This window comes from Carya illinoinensis, chromosome 8, assembly GCF_018687715.1.
Source record: "Carya illinoinensis cultivar Pawnee chromosome 8, C.illinoinensisPawnee_v1, whole genome shotgun sequence".
NCBI classification, from domain to species: Eukaryota; Viridiplantae; Streptophyta; class Magnoliopsida; order Fagales; family Juglandaceae; genus Carya; species Carya illinoinensis.
In genome coordinates, this window is record NC_056759.1 from 16,830,606 (window position 1) to 16,850,007 (window position 19,402).

Consider the following 19,402-nt stretch of genomic DNA (forward strand, 5'->3'; position numbering starts at 1 on the left):
AAGTCGTAAGTAAGCATAACATAACTTGATATATAGTATGACATAACTGACATAACCTGAACTGAAACGTGAACTGAACTTGACTTGACATTACATGAACTTGAATTTAAAACATAACATAGACTAGCAACATAACAAGAATGTAAACTTGAAACATAACATGAACTTGAAACATAGCATGAGCGTGAACATACATAATATAAACATGAACTTGAACTTAACATAAACCTGAGCATAACATGACATAAATGTGAACTTGAGATATAATGTGAACATGAACATGAATTTGAACATAACATGTACGTGAATATAACATGACATGAACATGAACTTGAAACATAACGTGAACATGAACATAACATGAACATGAGTTTGGATATAACATAAACATGAACATAACATGATATGAACATGAACTTGAAACTTAACGTGAACATAAACATAACATAACATGAACGTGAACTTGAGCATAACATAAACATGAACATAACATGATATGAACATGAACTTGAAACTTAAATGTAAACATGAACATAACATGTATGTGAACATGACATAACCTAACGGCAGATTATACTCCTTCACCGTAGTACTCGGCAGTAAATAACCTTGACCACAGTACCAGTCAGTGCGTAACATACTGCTGTAGTATGACAAATTATACTCCTTCACCACAGTACTTGGTAGCGCATAGCCTTGACCACAGTACCAGGCAGCAAGTATTATCCTTGACCGTAACATAACTTAACATAAGGTAGATCATACTCATTCACCGTAGTATTCGGCAGCGCATAGCCTTGACCGCAGTACCAGGTAGTGCTTATTATTCTTGACCATAACATAACTTAACATAACGGTAGATTATACTCTTTCACCGTAGTATTAGGCAGCAAATAGCCTTGACCACAGTACCAAGTAGTGTGTCACATCCTTCTGTTGTATGGCAGATTATACTCATTCACCATAGTACTTGGCAGTGCAGAGCCTTGACCATAGTACTAGGCAGCACATATTATCCTTGACCGTAACATAATTTAACATAACAGTAGATTATACTCCTTCATCGTAGTACTTGGCAGCGCATAGCCTTGACCGCAGTACCATGCAACGTGTATTATCCTTGACTGTAACATAACTTAACTGATTTAACCATCTGTAGTACGGTAGATTATACTCCTTCACCTTAATACTCAGCATTGCATAGTCTTGACTGCAATACCAGGCAGCGTGTATCATCCTTGACCATAGTACAAATTAACTGATAACTGAAACTTAATTGTTCTCAAAATACACAACTGTATTCGAGATGAAACGTGACTGAAATATGAAAGAACAGAAGTCCTGATGTCACATAACATGACTTGAACGTAACTTGAGAGATATGACTTACTTGAGATAGAAATATTTTGTAGTATGACATAACATGTAACAGACAATATTCATAACATGACATAACATATAATAGAAATATTATGTGAAATGACATACATGTAATAGATGGCATAACATAATATGACATACTTGTAATATATAGCAATACGTGACATAATAGATTGTGTAACAGATAAGCAATCGTGACATAATAAATCATGCATGACAGATAAACATGTAATGATGTGGCATGGCATGGCATATATGATAACATACATACATAAATTACAGTTCCCTTACCCATCATACATACACAGTAAATTGATAGTAAGTTAGAAGCTAACTTACCTCGATTGTCGCGTTCTACGAGAATAAAGTACGAAATACGAGAAACTATAAGAGGCTATTCTAAAAGTTAAAAATTTAATTACTAACAATTAGAAATATGTAAAAGAGACAACTTAGAGTAAAATTACCATTTTACCCTCTACATATAGAAAAATGACCATTTTACCCCTAACATAAGGACTTCACATCCTAACTCCAAAAATTTTTAAAATTTACATTCCTCATGTAAATTTTGTCATAAACTCAAATATTAAGTTAAAAAAATTTAAAATAAATCACAACTATGGAAAACACACTATGACCGAAATATTCATAGTTCATTTCTCTTGATTTTTGTTGCAATTCCTTCCAACTTCAAAACTCATGCTTAGTCCAAAATTTTGCAACAAGGATCTTCCTATCCTAAGTTTAAAACCATACTTAAAACATCCATTTAGGAAAAACTAATAATCAACATCAAACTTTTTTTTAAAAAGATCCAAGATTCAAGCTTTGACCCTAAATCCAAACATCTCCAAGACTTCCAAAAACTCAAATCTTACTTCTAACATATTCCTAACATCATCATAAGATCAACAATGCTTTAAATTATCAAATTAAAGTCATCAAAATCACAAAATAATACTTGGATTTTTTGATTTTACACTTAGTCCAAAAATAGAAACTTTTTCCTCAACTAGCTTTGATAAATCTCCTGATTAATGGTTTAAGAATGTGAGATCTTCGAAATAAAGCATCAAATGGTTTAAAAATGTGTCCTAAAGAATATCCAATCATCAAACTTAAAATCACATGGCTACAAATCAATAAAACATGGATTTAATCCAAAAAATCAAATCTTAGGCCTAACCGAAATCTTCTTGCATAGAAAAATCATATCTTTGAAACTAAGACTAAATATATTTAAAATAACATTCTAACATGAAAATAGGAGACTTAATATCAAAACCTTTAGAGTAAGATCAAATCTCGAAATATTCAAACTTTCTCCAAACAAAAATTGTTTTTCCACTTCCATCTTTCAAGTTTCTAGATCTAAGAAAATCTTCATCAAAAACTTTATTCATGGAATAAAAACTCAATGGAAACTCATAAATATATGCTAACACTCCATAAAATTTTCAGACCAAAATATATTCATTAGCTTGGTCAAAAACTCTAAAACATAACATACTCTCCAGTTTTTTGCCTAGAATGACCTTTCCATGGTTAAAAATACTTTTGACCAAACAAATGACAATGGAATGAGACGAATAATATATCTACGGAAACTAAAATCAAATAAGAATAACTTTTATGAAGGTTTTATGGTATGAAGATACTTACAGAGGGTCAAAAAGCTTCACGCAAAAAGACCCAGAAATCTGTCTGAGAGAGCTCTTTTGGGTTTCTCTCTAAGAATGGAGTGAAGAAGTGATGAAAAGGAAGGAAGTGTGTCTTTCACGACTCAAGACTTCTGGAGGGGGAAGATATGGCCTTGAATGACCCTTGATTGGAGGTGGCTATGTGACATAAAGTGGAGAATATTGAGGGGCAAAAGACTTCCTGCGAAAGCTTTGAGGAATAGAGGTTGATGAGGTGGATTCTCCTTCACATCAAGGCACTATTGGGTGCAGCCAAAGGTAGTGGATGGTCTGCCATGTGGGATAGGAAATTTCTTCAAGAAGCTTTGCCAAGGTGGCCAAATTTGTGGGCCTTGGTGAGCTCTCAATCAAGTGGAGTTCAATTTGGGGTTTAAAGGGGGTTTGGTTAGGGTTTGAGATGCTATCAAGCCCAAATCCAATTTTTCTTAGCCCAATCAAATTTCAAAGGTTTAAAAGGTTGGATAATGATGTCATAACAAGGATTTGATGAATTAATAGCATGTGGAAGTGATTTAATCAAGTAATTGAACACAAAGCTAGAAATCAGATAAAAAGCTATTTCAAGGCCAATTTTAGGGTTTAGGGAAATTGTTTAGGGTTTCTGTTTCAACCAAGATTTTGGGGTTTCAATTGGATTCCAACTATTTAGGATTTCACTAGGGTTGAAACCCTCTTTGATCTAGCTTGATTCGGTTGATCAGATAAAAAAAAGTTTTGCTTAAATGACATGATCTCACACATTGATTTCCTTCACAAATCTACCTAATGGTTCCTCTTTTTGCCAAATGTCTAATACTATTCACTATGTGTGGCTAATATTTTTCCAAGTGTTCAAATAAGACTTCTCTAACATAATTTGGATATTCTACACTATGATTTTGAAAACACTGCACTTAGTATGCTTATCAAGGTTACTATTCACTCCAAAAAATGCATAATAAACTTAGTACTGAAAAATTATAAATATTCATATTAACCTACAATGAAATTTTTTTTACCAAAACTCAACCTCGAAGTGTCCCTAAAAATAATTTCACAGTTTTAAATATGCATTTCGTCTGAAATGATGAAAATAAGTTATTGCGCCATAAAATCCTAAATAATCAACTGAATCTAGTCTCGCAGACCATAACTTATTTTGATACTTCTAACTACCTCAAACAATTAAAATCGTATTTCTGGCACCATAGTGAGTGATAACACGACTATGTTGACAGACTAAAACTTTTGCGATTAGTCGATTCGTGAAAACTTATAGAGTTTTTACGAGGTTCCTAAAGTTCATAAAAATTCTACCATTGAATTTTTAGCGGGCTGTTACATCTTTATTAATTGAGAAGTGAGTACAAAGGAAGTGCTACGACTTTAACAATGCTCCCAAGTGTAGGATTGTCATGAACTAATAATTTAGTGAGTCCGAGATCGAATCCACTGGGAAGGGTGTAGAATTGCAATCCAAAGCAAGAAAACAAAATAGAACAAGAAGACTTAATAGGAAAAATTATCAATGGTTGATTGAGTTGCTGGAAAAAAAAAATTGTGGAGAAAAATATCGATATCTTAATACACTAAGGCTTCGGGATTCACACAACACATCTAATGATAGTTTCAACAATCTATTTTATAACTCAACTAAACTTCATACGAATGATGATCTTAGCGGATGATTTACCAATTAAAGAACATATTACTTTTCAAAGATAGTTTCATGAATTGGATAGATTTTAGGCAAAATAGATCTAGAGAATTTACGCGCAATGGATTCTAAGCATTCACCGTGCCCAGAGTCTACGATAAATCAGAGAATTATACAGAATAAATCTCTTTTCTAGAATGGTAAATCAATCTGAAAATATTAAAACTTAAACATAAAAACCATAAACAGATTGTTAAGAATATACCAAAAGATCATTGGGCTTTACCCTACACCTTAGCGAGGTGTTTAGCAATCCATAAAAAAGTAAAATAATAAACTAGGGTTCTTTTTTTCTTCCCTCTCCCTCCAATTTCTTTCTTATGATATGCTTCCCCCCAGTATAAAAGAAACCCTAACGTTTTTGTGATTCTCGCCTAAAACATTACCTAACTTTTAGTACTTATATTGGAAGCCTCGTACTCACTTCAGGAGTTAGAATTTAGAAATCCTTATTATGATAAAAGTCGTAGTCCTTTAAGATATCTTTCTAATCTATTAAGAATCGCATCAACTGGATATGTGAGTAAAAAGTTATGATAAAAAAACTAAAGTATGTTCGAACTTGGACTTCTTGTAGATTCCTTTTGTGATTTATTTCTCTTTTTCTTGTTCCAAATTATTCTCAAACCCTACAAAAAATATATTTATGGATTAAGACTCATTTTAAATACAAACTTAAGAAAACAACATTATTCTAAAACAACCTAAAATATGCATGAATTAACCTAAACTAAATGTGATAAAGCTATCTACTAATTAGATAAATGTGCAAAACTAAGCTATTATTAGGAAGGATGGCCTAATCGAAAATGCCATACAAGAAAAATAGTCTTAAGTCCTAAAAGAGTAGTAAAACCATTAACATCTTTATTGGGAGCCACATGAGAATCTTTATTGAGAAACCTTTGTAGCCTAAGAGGATATAGCCCATTTTCAACATTGCCTGCCAAGAGAGTTGTCCTTGTCGAATTGTCCTTCGCAAGAAAGTAAGTGGACTTGAGTATAAAGTAACAATCATTGTCAGTACAAAATCTTTGGAAAAAAAAGAGATTAGTTGAAGGTTTTGGAGAATGGAGAATATTTTTAAGTAAAAACTGAGAATGTGGAGATGAGAGGATACTAGAACCAGTGTTTTGAATGGAAAGACTTGCACCATCACCAACTTGGACTATTTTGGAGCTTTGGACAAAGAGGAGATTAGTTGAAGCTTTTGGAGAATGGAGAATATTTTTAAGTAAAAACTGAGAATGTGGAGATGAGAGGATACTAGAACCAGTGTTTTGAATGGAAAGACTTGCACCATCACCAACTTGGACCGTTTTGGAGCTTTGGTGATGGGCACCAAGATCGATGGACCTAGTCATAAAGATCCGTTGCAAATTTCAAATGAGCCAATTACAAGATCAAGAGCTTAGATGATCAAGAAAGCAATACAAGGATTTGTGCAATCCATTTGGGATGAAACTAGTAAGAGCCCAATACTCAAGATGGACTTGAAAGAATGAGATCTAGTTTTGATCCACGTGATATAAGTTACAGAATGACTTAGGATTACTCATTTGGACTTAATATTATGTTTATTATTTTGACACTGTGGATTTGTTGAATAATTGGGCTTGCGAATGGTTGGCTCACATGTTTTATTTTTGTTAAACTGGCATTTAGGGAAGGCTTTGTATTTCGCTCAAGGGGATTTTGGGGAATACATTTTCAGCCTAGGGTTTTGTTTAGGGAAAGGGTACTGTAGTATGACACTATTTACGATAATGTAGCACGGCACTATTCACCAAGGGTAATTTTGAGAGAGAGGGACTCTATTTTAGCCTAGGGTTTTAATTAAGTTTCAATTTAAATACTCTTTGTTGTCTCATTTTAAGAATTTTATGAAATTTTATAAAATTTTGTTATTATTTCATTGTGAGTTGAGTTTTATCTCCTTTTGTTCTTTATTGAACTTTTGAATTTATTAAAGGTAAATCACAATCTTTGTGACGTTCTTCCTTTGTAATCTGGGTTCTTGAGATAGGTTTTTCAACGAGTCAAGATTTTAATATAAGCTAGGTTCTTGAAACAAGTTCCTCAATGGATCTAGATTCTTCCATCTATTGACTTGATTTTCACTTTTTTAGGTGAGTTTTCAAATTAATTGTGGGTTCAACGGATTCCAATTCCACGGATTCACATCATTTAGAGTCAAGTTGATTGGTGATGTGAGCATTAGCCCCACTGTCAGTATACCATTGTTATTTTCCAATATATGATTAGTTTGAACAATCAGTGCATGAAGTTGGGAAGGAGGATGTCGACCCTGGAAGGAGTAATCCATCCAATGGAAATAGTATAAAGCCTGGTAGTTTGTTTTTCCACATATTTAACAAGGGATCTTGCTAATCGCTAAAGGATTCTATCTAGAAGAGGGTTGCTGTGTTTGAGGTTGAGTTCCAGATGGTCCTGAATGTGATTTAGTGCGAGAGGAAAGTTTGTTATTGTTATATTGCTTCCCCTTTTTGTAGAACTGCTGGGAACTAGGATGGGAATTAGACTAAGGATCCCCATGTTTATGCTTAAAGAGAGCAAATGTAATGGGGTCTGGGGCAGAACTTTGTTGGTGCTGCAATAGCATCTCATGGTTGAGAAATTCAGCTTGAAAATTGGAGAAAGAGAGTGAGGTGTCTCGAGTAAGTAAAGAGAAAGATGTAACAAAGGAATTAAAGGAGGGAGAGACACCACTCATAATAAAGGAGATTAAATCTTCATCCTTTGTAGGCTTACCTATGGCTGCAAGTTGGTCTACTAGGAGTTTGGCATAGTGAAGATATTCAGTACAAGTCTTGGAGCCCTAGTGAAGACATTGGAGTTGCCTCTTCAAATTAGAGACTCTTGACCTGGATTGGGATGCAAATTGAGTGGCTAAAAAGCATTCTATGTGATGCTCCCAAATCCCCATGCACGGACACGGGAAAATTGAGACGTCCGGATGATGACATCACGGGTCATCACCCTATCGACGTGTGCCAAGTGTGTGTATAAGCGACGAATGTGCACGAGAAATACGCAGCGAAAAGCAAGTCAATAACTAAGTACCAGAATTTTTTCTTGTTTAATACAAAGCTGTTCAAAACATACATAAATAAACATTACAAGACACGAATATAATTTAATATCAAATACAAATACATAACATCAGCATCCCGGCGGAGCCGCATCCTCGGGCTCAGCCTCCTCCTCCTCATCCTCGATCTCTGCACCAAAATCTACGGTACCAAAAATGGTGCTGCAGGTAAGTAAACTCCAAACACCACTAGATAAAAACATATAAAACTCAAACAACATGGATGCAAGAAAAGCCAATGCACATGTCCCGTAAAACCACATTTTTACCATGCACGCCAAAAACCCATTTGACCCATAAAAACATATCCTTAAAACCAAGCCTCGCCATTATCCCAGATAATGGCCTAAACCACCATTTTCCCAGAAAATGGATCAAGCCTCGAAAACCAACATCACCATATTCCCAGAAAATGGCCCACATCCGAAAACCATAAAAACAATCCGGTTATGCATGCACCATGATCTCCCCTATGGATCACCCGCACACCCTGGCTCTGTGCCACACCGCAGGTAACGACTACGCATGTGACACCTAAACGAGCGATGCCCAGACTCGCGCCCCGCGCATACCTGGTCAGGCCATCCTCTAGCCCTCGCCAGCGAAGGGCCATGGAGTCGGTGAGTAGAGCGATACCCAGACTCGCGCCCCGCGCGTACCTGACCAGGCCATCCTCTAGCCCCGCTCCCGTCGTCGCCCAGCGACAACTCAGGGGACGTCACTCAGTATTATCCACTCCCGAGTGACTAGAGGAGCTCCACCGAGATAATAACCCATCCCGGCTTGGGCTCGTGAGACACACGCACCCGAAAATTCATTCACGCCAACAAAACAGGATTTCTCAAATAAAATAAAATACACGTGCATGCACCATGCTAATGCAATTTCAATGCACAAAACAATCAACCGACCACAACTCAAATAAATCAAGCAACTCCGTCCTCCATCCATTCGACCCCCGAACTCCTCGGACTCAGTCCGGAATCAACCAACCAGCAGCAATAATTTATTGTAAGAGTAAAATATATTTAAATCTAAAAGTAGGGTTTGGAAAATACTTACAACGCTATACGGTATTTTTTGAAAGCTTGTGGCGTTGCAAACGGCGGAGAAAAAGCAACGTAACAGTAAAAATTCACTGTGGCCGTGGGTTGTAAAATACCCACTTTTGAACGGGGACAAACCAGGGCTTGGGATTGATAGGGAATGGTCTAAGGATGATTATGAAGCTAGTGGAAGTGAAGTTTGGCCGTGGGTGGCGGTGAAAACGGTGGTTGATGGCCGGATTTCCCAAAATGGAAAGCTAGCTCGTGGGAGCTATTCCGGTGGCTTTTAGAGGCCGGAAATGGGTGGGTTAGGACGGCAATGAACCGGTGATGAAGTGGTGAAGAGGTGGTGGCCGGAGGTTGAGCGACGGCGGCGGATCGAGGCAAAAACCGTGGGGCTTTGTTGGGCGTTTTCCGGCCAAACGGCTGGCCGGATGGGGCTGAGATTCGGTGGGGTGGTGCGCCGGAGGGAGGGGGTTCGACCGGTGGGGGTGGTGTCACCCACGATGGCCGGACGGCGGTGGGTCGGGGCTAAAGGTGATTCCGGCATGGGAGAGGAGAGAGAGAGAGAGAGACGATCGGGAGAGGAAGAAAGAAGAAAAATAAAAGAAAGAAAAAAAAGAAAAAAGAAAGAAGAAAAAGAAAAGAGAAAAAAGGGAAAAAGGAAAAAGGAAAAAAAAGAGATGTAGGAGGAAATGAGGTCCAATCCTCACTCCGGACAACAAAACAAATCCGTCGAAAATGAGATTAAAAACCGTAAAACAAATAAATAAACAAATAAATAAAACACAACATCCAACAAATAAAAACTAAATTTAAAACGCAATAATTTAAAATAAATAAAGCAATATATTAATTAAATTAAAAACAACCCTTCAGTAAAAAAATACGTGAAAGCGGGTCATCACATCCTCCCCCCTTAAAACAAATTTCGTCCTCGAAATTTGCAAGATCAACTACCAACTTAAAGCAAGCCACATAAAATCACCTAAACCAACCGTGACCAAGATTAAGATACATACTTTCATTACTCAAACAAGTATGGGTATTGCTCCCTCATGTCCGCTACTCGCTCCCAAGAGAAGTCTTGAGCTAATGGATCTCCCTACGCCACCTTAACCAAAGGTATCGTCTTGGACCTCAACTGTTGCTCCTTCCAATCTATGATCTGCGACGGAACAACCTCATAAGTGAGATCCGGTTGCAACTGAATACCCTCTGGGTCGACGAAGCGTGGCTCTTGCTGTACAAAGCTCTTCTTCAAGGACGATACGTGGAAGACATCATGAATATCCCCAAAATACTCTGGCAAAGCAACTCTATAGGCGACGGACCCTACCTTCTCCAGAATCTGAAAAGGTCCGACATACCTCGGATCTAGTTTCCTCTTCTTACCAAAACGCTTAACACCCCTCATGGGAGAGACTTTGAGATAAACCCAATCACCAACTTCAAAAGACAACTCTCTCCTCCTGGTATCAGCGTAGCTTTTCTGACGACTCTGAGCTGCCGCCATTTTATCACTGATGATCCGGACTTGGCGTTGCATCTCTTGAATTATTTCGGGTCCAATAATCTTACTCTCCCCGACTTCGTCCCAACACAAGGGTGATCTACACTTCCTCCCGTAAAGAGCTTCATAGGGAGCCATCTGAATGGTCGCATGGAAGCTGTTATTATATGCGAACTCTATGAGCGGCAAATGGTTTTCCCAACTCCCCTGAAATTCCATGACACACGCTTGCAACATGTCTTCAAGAGTCTGAATGGTGCGCTCCGATTGGCCGTCTGTCTGAGGGTGGTAAGCAGTACTGAACTTCAACTTAGTACCCAAAGCTGCCTGCAAACTTTTCCAGAACTGCGACGTGAACCTTGGGTCTCGATCCGACACTATACTCTTTGGTATGCTGTGCAGTCGCACTATTTCTTTCACATACAAGCGTGTCAACTTACCCAAGGAATCGGTGTTATTAACAGGCAGGAAATGAGCACTCTTCCTTAACCGGTCAACAATCACCCAAACATAATTTTTCCCACTAGGCGTTCTCGGCAAACCCACTACAAAGTCCATCGTGATGTCATCCCATTTCCACTTAGGAATAGGGAGGGGTTGGAGCATACCTGCAGGTCTTTGATGCTCGGCCTTCACTTGATGGCATGTGTGGCATTTCTCAACATATAAGGCAATATCCCTCTTCATTCCATCCCACCAATAATTTTTCTTCAAGTCCCGATACATCTTTGTACTGCCGGGATGAACTGAATAAGGGGCCGCATGAGCTTCTGCCATGATCCGCTCCTTGAATTCCGAATCTTTGGGGACCACTCTGCGATCTCGGAACCGAAGTATCCCATCTTTATCCATGCTATAATGCAACGGCCCTCGAGATTTTGACCCTTTTTCTGATATTCAACAGCTTTGGATCCTTCCTTTGAAGAGTCTTCAACTCCTCAAAATCAGTTACCCGAATATCAAGAACTGAAGATAAAATCTCTTCTTGCTGCGAACTCTCAATAAGGAGCCTTCTCATCCCACAAAGCAATGAATTCAATTCCGATGGCTCAGCTTCATCTTCCAAGTGCGATTTTTGGCTCAAAGCATCAGCAACTATATTAGCCTTCCCCGGATGGTATTTGATCTCACACTGGTAGTCACTGATTAGCTCTAGCCATCACCTCTACCTCATGTTCAGATTTTTCTAGGAAAACAAATGCTTCAAGCTCTTGTGATTAGTGTATACCTCGCATGCTTTCCCATACAAAAGTGCCGCCAGATCTTGAGTGCAAAAACAATCGCAGCCAATTCCAAATCGTGTGTCGGATAATTTTTCTCATGGTCCTTTAGCTGACGAGATGCATAGGCAACAACCCGTCCTTCCTGCATAAGGATACAACCCAAATCAAACTTAGACGCATCACTGAAGACTACAAATGGCTTATGCGGTTCTGGAAGCGCTAACACTAGTGCCGTCGTCAACCTGTTCTTTAATTCTTGGAAGCTTCTCTCACATTTATCTGACCACACAAATTCTGTATTCTTCCGAGTCAGAGCTGTGAGAGGTCCGGATAGGCGAGTAAATTCCTCCACAAATCTTCGGTAATAACCAGCAAGCCCCAAGAAACTCCGGATCTCGCGCACTGTAGTCGGACGCGGCCATGACAAAATGGCTTTTACCTTACTAGGATCAACAGCCACTCCGTCTCGGGAAATCACATGCCCAAGAAATCTGACTTCCTCCAGCCAGAATTCACACTTGCTAAGCTTGGCATAAAGCTGGTGTTCTCTCAATTTCCCAAGTACCAGACGAAGATGATACACATGTTCTTCAATATCTCGGGAATAAATCAGAATATCATCAATAAACACTACCACAAAGGAATCCAGATAAGGTCGAAATACTCGATTCATCAAATCCATGAAAGCGGCAGGGGCATTAGCTAACCCAAACGGCATCACCTTAAATTCATAATGCCCATACCTCGACTTGAAAGCAGTTTTAGGCACATCCTTGTCTCTGATCCTCAGCTGGTAGTATCCTGACCTCAAATGAATCTTCGAGAACACGGCTGCTCCTTGAAGCTGATCAAATAAATCATCTATCCGTGGGAGAGGATATTTATTTTTGATGGTCACCTTGTTTAATTCCTGATAATCTATGCACATACGGAGGGTTCCATCTTTCTTTTTAACGAACAATACTGGCGCACCCCACGGCGAAGTACTAGGCTGAATAAATCCCTTATCTACCAGTTCTTGCAACTGAGTCTTCAACTCTTTTAATTCAGCAGGTGCCATGCGATAAGGAGCTTTATGTACAGGAGCCGCTCCAGGTTCCAAGTCGATAACAAACTCCATTTCCCGAACAGGAGGTAGTCTGGGCAAGTCATCTACAAACACATCGGGAAATTCTTCTACAATTGGAATGTCTACCAAAGACTTCTCCTCGGACGGCGCGGACACCATCTGAACTAAGAATGCATCCGCTCCCCATGCAACCTCTCTTCTTGCTTGAATTGCCGATATAATTATCGGCTTTTCTTTCAACTTACTCCCCGCAAATTCCAGACAATCACCATCTGGAAGCTGAAAGGTAATTACCCGACTTCTGCAATTAATACTCGCAGAATATCGGTATAGCCAATCTATCCCGAGGATGATATCAAAACCCAACAGCTTAAACACAACTAAATTAGCATCCAAGAACCTTCCATCAAAATTTAACGGGCATCCCAACGCAACCTTGGAGCACCATACCATTTTACCATCGGGTAAAGCTACCACCAATGACTTTGGCAAAGGTTCCGTGACCAAATTACACATCCGCGCAAACGTGGAAGATACAAATGACTGTGAAGCACCGGAATCAAACAAAGTGCAAGCATAAAACTCATACAAACGGACTCTCCCTGAACCAAATACACAACTCATGAAATCCAAAAAAAAAAAAGAAGAAACCAAATACACCAAAATTTAATCCAACATAGAATCAAATTAATCCATACCTGTAATTACCCCAGTATCATGGGTCGCTGGTGCCTCATCATCCACATCTCCGGGTGTGACAGCATAAACCCGGGCTTGCACTGCTTGCCTTGGATTTGTTCTTCCACCGCGTTTACCTCCACGGCTTCCTTGAACTGTTCTTGGACATTCTCGGGCAAAGTGACCCTGCTGGCCACAATTATAACATCGAGCCCCACCAGAAGGGCACTCACCCACATGGGCTCCATTGCAAACTCCACAAACAGGCACACGTCCTCCCATGCGAACACCTGAGGATGCTTGCGGTCGAGTTCTGGTCCGCTGAACAAATTTCTGAGGCGAACCCGAGCTGCTTCCTTCACTAGAAAAACTCCGCCTCTTATGACCCGGAGGGGAGCCCATACTCAGATTATTTTCTCGCTCCACAAGGGTGGCCACATCCACTAATTCCTGAAAAGTGGATATCCGATGGCTGACCACCATACGGCGTATATCAGGGCGTAGTCCCTCCTGAAAAAGATCAGCTTGCATCTCCTCTGTGGCAATAAGGTGGGGAGCAAATCGCCCAAGTTCTATAAACCTTCGGGCGTACTGTTCCACTGTCATGCCTCATTGGACCAAATTTGAGAACTCTCTTGCCTTTTACTTCCTTACCGATGTGGGAAAGAAGCGGTCATTAAATTCTTTCTTGAAGCGTTGCCAGGTTACAGCGGCGAATGAACCCAACTCTGCTTCTAGCATCACCCTCTTAGTATCCCACCAATCAGAAGTAGTGCCTTGCAAGAGATAGCTAGCGTAGAGTACCTGTTGCGCCTCGGTGCAACCACACACCTCAAAAGTTCTTTCCAGGTCTTTGATCCACTTTCCAGCTTGAAGCGGATCCTCTTCTCCAGTGAAGTGTGGGGTCCTATGCGCTAGAAAGCGCTCATAGGTGTATCCGGCTTGCACCATGCTACTAGATCCTCCCGGGTAAAGCCAAGCCCCTCCCTGATATGGCCAAGGACCTCCTGGTTGCGGCCAAAGTCCTTCTTGTTGCGGACAAGGCCCTCCTTGTGGCGGCCAGGGACCCCCTTGTTGTGGCCAAGGTCCCCCTGGTTGTGGCCAAGGCCCTATCTGCTGTGGCCTAAAATTTTGCTGCATAAACTCCATCATCTGCCGTATGGCTTGGGCTATGGAGTCATCTCTTGATGTATTGTCCCGTGGCTCCTGAGTAGATTTCTTTGGCCTTCCCATTTTCCTGCCACCACAACCTTTGACCCCCTTTCAGAAAACAAAAACAAATAAAACCAACAACAAACAAACAAAACAGAACCAAAGACCAACACCACATCACACAAAACGAAAGAAACCAACTTGCAAAAACATAACTAAATAAATAAAAACAAACAAACAAGTTCAAACAAATAAAACAAATAAAACAATTTAAATAACTTTACTTAACATAAATTTTAAAACACAACTTTAAAAGCATTCTGGTACTACCTACGGGACATGTGGTTTTACCCAGAGCCAAACCGCTCTGATACCACCTGTAACGCCTCCAAATCCCCATGCACGGACACGGAAAAATCGAGACGTCCGGATGATGACATCACGGGTCATCACCCTATCGACGTGTGCCAAGTGTTTGTATAAGCGACGAATATGCACGAGAAATACGCAGCGAAAAGCAAGTCAATAACTAAGTACCAGAATTTTTTCTTGTTTAATACAAAGCTATTCAAAACATACATAAATAAATATTACAAGACACGAATATAATTTAATATCAAATACAAATACATAACATCAGCATCTCGGCGGAGCCGCATCCTCGGACTCAGCCTCCTCCTCTTCATCCTCGATCTCTGCACCAAAATCTACGGTACCAAAAATGGTGCTGCAGGTAAGTAAACTCCAAATACCACTAGATAAAAACATATAAAACTCAACTAACATGGATGCAAGAAAAGCCAATGCACATGTCCCGCAAAACCACATTTTTACCACGCATGCCAAAAACCCATTTGACCCATAAAAACATATCCTTAAAACTAAGCCTCGCCATTATCCCAGATAATAGCCCAAACCGCCATTTTCCCAGAAAATGGATCAAGCCTCGAAAACCAACATCGCCATATTCCTAGAAAATGGCACACTTTCGAAAACCATAAAAACAATCCGGTTATGCATGCACCATGATCTCCTTTATGGATCACCTGCACACCCTGGCTCTGTGCTACACCGCAGGTAACGACTACGCATGTGACACCTAAACGAGCGATGCCCAGACTCGCGCCCCGCGCGTACCTGGCCAGGCCATCCTCTAGCCCTCGCCAGCGAAGCGCCACAGAGTCGGTGAGTAGAGCGATGCCCAGACTCACGCCCCGCGCGTACCTGGCCAGGCCATCATCTAGCCCCGCTCCCGTCGTCGCCCAGCGACAACTCAGGGGACGTCACTCAGTATTATCCACTCCCGAGTGACTAGAGGAGCTCCACCGAGATAATAACCCATCCCGGCTTGGGCTCGTGAGACACACGCACCCGAAAGTCCATTCACGCCAACAAAACAGGATTTCTCAAATAAAATAAAATACACGTGCATGTACCATGCTAATGCAATTTCAATGCATAAAACAATCAACCGACCACAACTCAAATAAATCAAGCAACTCCATCCTCCATCCATCCGACCCCCGAACTCCTCGGACTCAGTCCGGAATCAACCAACCAGCAGCAATAATTTATTGTAAGAGCAAAATATATTTAAATCTAAAAGTAGGGTTTGGAAAATACTTACAGTGCTATACGGTATTTTTTGAAAGCTTGCGGCGTTGCAAACGACGGAGAAAAAGTAACGTAACAGTGAAAATTCACTGTGGTCATGGGTTGTAAAATACCCACTTTTGAACGGGGACAAACCAGGGCTTGGGATTGATAGAGAATGGTCTAAGGATGATTATGAAGCTAGTGGAAGTGAAGTTTGGCCGTGGGTGGCGGCAAAAACGGTGGTTGATGGCCGGATTTCCCAAAATGGAAAGCTAGCTCGTGGGAGCTATTCCGGTGGCTATTAGAGGCCGGAAATGGGTGGGTTAGGACGGCAAGGAACCGGTGATGAAGTGGTGAAGAGGTGGTGGCCGGAGGTGGAGCGACGGCGGCGGATCGAGGCAAAAACCGTGGGGCTTTGTTGGGCGTTTTCTGGCCAAACGGCTGGCCGGATGGGGCTGGGATTCGGTGGGGTGGTGCGCCAGAGGGAGGGGGTTCGACCGGTGGGGGTGGTGTCGCCCACGGTGGCCGGACGGCGGTGGGTCGGGGCTAAAGGTGATTCTGGCGTGGGAGAGGAGAGAGAGAGAGAGAGACGATCGGGAGAGGAAGCAAGAAGAAAAAGAAAAGAAAGAAAAAAAAGAAAAAAGAAAGAAGAAAAGGAAAAGAGAACAAAGGGAAAAAGGAAAAAGGAAAAAAAAGAGATGTAGGAGGAAATGAGGTCCAATCCTCACTCCGGACAACAAAACAAATCCGCCGAGAATGAGATTAAAAACCGTAAAATAAATAAATAAATAAAACACAATATCCAACAAATAAAAACTAAATTTAAAACGCAATAATTTAAAATAAATAAAGCAATATATTAATTAAATTAAAAACAACCCTTCAGTGAAAAAACACGTGAAAGCGGGTCATCACATTCTAAACTTGGCAAGATGTATTCATGCCAAATATGGTGGAAAGTACTGTCGCATAAAGAGTCATATTGATCCACCCAAGCAAATATTGGTCTTTCTTGACCCATAGTTCATAGGTAGGATTTGGAGTATACTTCTTATTAGCAACAATGAGAACTGGTAATGGGCAATGTAGTTCGTGTTGTTAAGTTTAACACCACTGAACTGAAAAAAGGTTGGAAAAATAAGTGATGCAAATGCAGCCGTAAGTGGGGAAGGATCCATGATAAAGAAAGACAAGTAAGGGAAAAAATTGGATCGATTGATGAATTGAACCTATAAACGCTCTAGTACCATGAAAGAGAATTTGCATAAAATAGTTTAGATCAAGACAACCAAAACCATCCAGTACATTTCAAATATATAGAGTTGTACAAGGTAAGCTAGAAAGGAAATAAACTAAAAAGGAAAGATCGAACTTAACAAATGTACAATATTTGACAAATATTTTAGTTTCCTATATAGCAATTGAGAATCCTGAATTAGTGGGATTCAAATGTTGGTGCCAAGATTGATCTCTATTATACAAGTGTATCATATCTTTGAGTACTAAAGTTACTGTACAATTTCCTTTGCTGATGTGGCTGAAGTGGTGGTAGGAGAATTTATGCAGTTTGTTGAATGGTATGGTTTAACAATTGCAACTCCAATGTCTTTGGCCCATTCTCTCAAATTGTTTAATAGTGATCCTTTTCAAGATCTTACACTATGTTGCAGCGTAGTTGGTGCTTTCCAATATGTTTTGTTTATGAACTTAGCCTCTGTAGTCAATTGAATTTGCCAATACATGCATCATCAACCCATTGTCAACCATTGGATTGTTGTTGAAAGAATACTCAATAGCTTAATGCCACTCCTCAACATGGCTTACTCATCACTCCCTCTCGCTTCTTTGCTTTGCAAGCTTACACGGATGTTGACTAGGCCAGTCTAGGTGTCTAGGTGATTGTCGATCAACTAGTGACTCTTAGGTGGAACTAGATTTTATAATAATTTTACTGAATTTTAATTTTAATTTTATCCAATCCTTTTCTAGTTAAACTGAAATTTTATTTAATCTTGAGCCGTTACAATAATATCAAAGCTAGCTTAGTAACGATTTGTGGCATTGAAGCACTCATAATGATGTGAAGGTTCTAACGAAGAAGTCAAACTTTGAGGGAGCAATGTCTTAATAGGTGCCTTTTGGAAGTTAGACTGAACTGAGATCAACTCAGTTTTATATAATTTTAAGTTGAGTCTAACATATAAATCCGTAACTTACAAATTATTAAACTCATTTAAATTCAAAACTTCTTTACATATAGGATCCATAATTTTTTCCAATTCAATACATCTTTATATGCTGGACCCACAACCTTTTTTAGCTTCTCATAAATACATATAAACTCATATTAACATTCAAACACATTTTAAGTGGATTCCACAAAACTCACTTCATTATCTCAACTCATTATTATTCATAAAGAACTTAACTTAACTCAACATCATCTCAACTCACTACTATGCATAAGGTTCTACCCAAAGATTGTAATACTTTGTTAAATCCCCTCTAACCTCCATAATTTTTTTTTTGAGAAAATTTTATACATTATACTACTATTTTACTTTCATCCCACTAAGTAAGATGTGATACATTTACTATCATTGAATGACCATTTATTGCATACTTCTTTATTATCAAATGGTGATAAATGCACCACATCATATATAGTGGGATGCAAGTGAGATGATGGTGTAGTGTATAGTATTACTTTTTTTTTTTTTTTTTCAAATTTCTTGTAAACAATTCCATGCTAAAGATATTTCACAAAAAGATTTACCAAACACTTATAAATGCTACATTGTAAAAGATACTCAAAACACTTTTAAATCATGGACCATAAAAATACTTTGTTTTACCAAAAAATAAAAATAAAAGAGAATTGAAAGAGTTACAACCTCTTTATGATTTTTCTACAATCTTCAAATAAAATAATATTTTTTGAAATATTTATTTTGATTTTGATTTGATGTATTCGAATTTAAAAATAAAATACTATTTTCTTAATAAGTTGTAAATAAAATGTAAATGAGTTGTAACTCTTATCATTGCTCTAAAAAAAAATCTCCTTTCAATTCCAGACTATCATATAAAAGACATGATATTCCAAAAATTTTATATTATTTTCTTATTTATTATGAAAATTCTTGTAATTAGGTAATATGAAAAAGTTATTATAAAAATTTTAGTACGATAAATAAATATCATCATTTAAAAAATATTTACATAAAATATTGT

At 39.1% G+C, this 19,402-nt stretch overlaps 1 protein-coding gene across 1 annotated transcript in view; it reads right to left on the reverse strand.

Annotated features, from left to right (window-relative positions):
• LOC122318706 (2-methyl-6-phytyl-1,4-hydroquinone methyltransferase, chloroplastic-like) overlaps positions 1-19,402 on the reverse strand; it is a 49,370-nt gene that overhangs the window by 23,743 nt on the left and 6,225 nt on the right. The gene's annotated exons all lie outside the window — the stretch shown is intronic.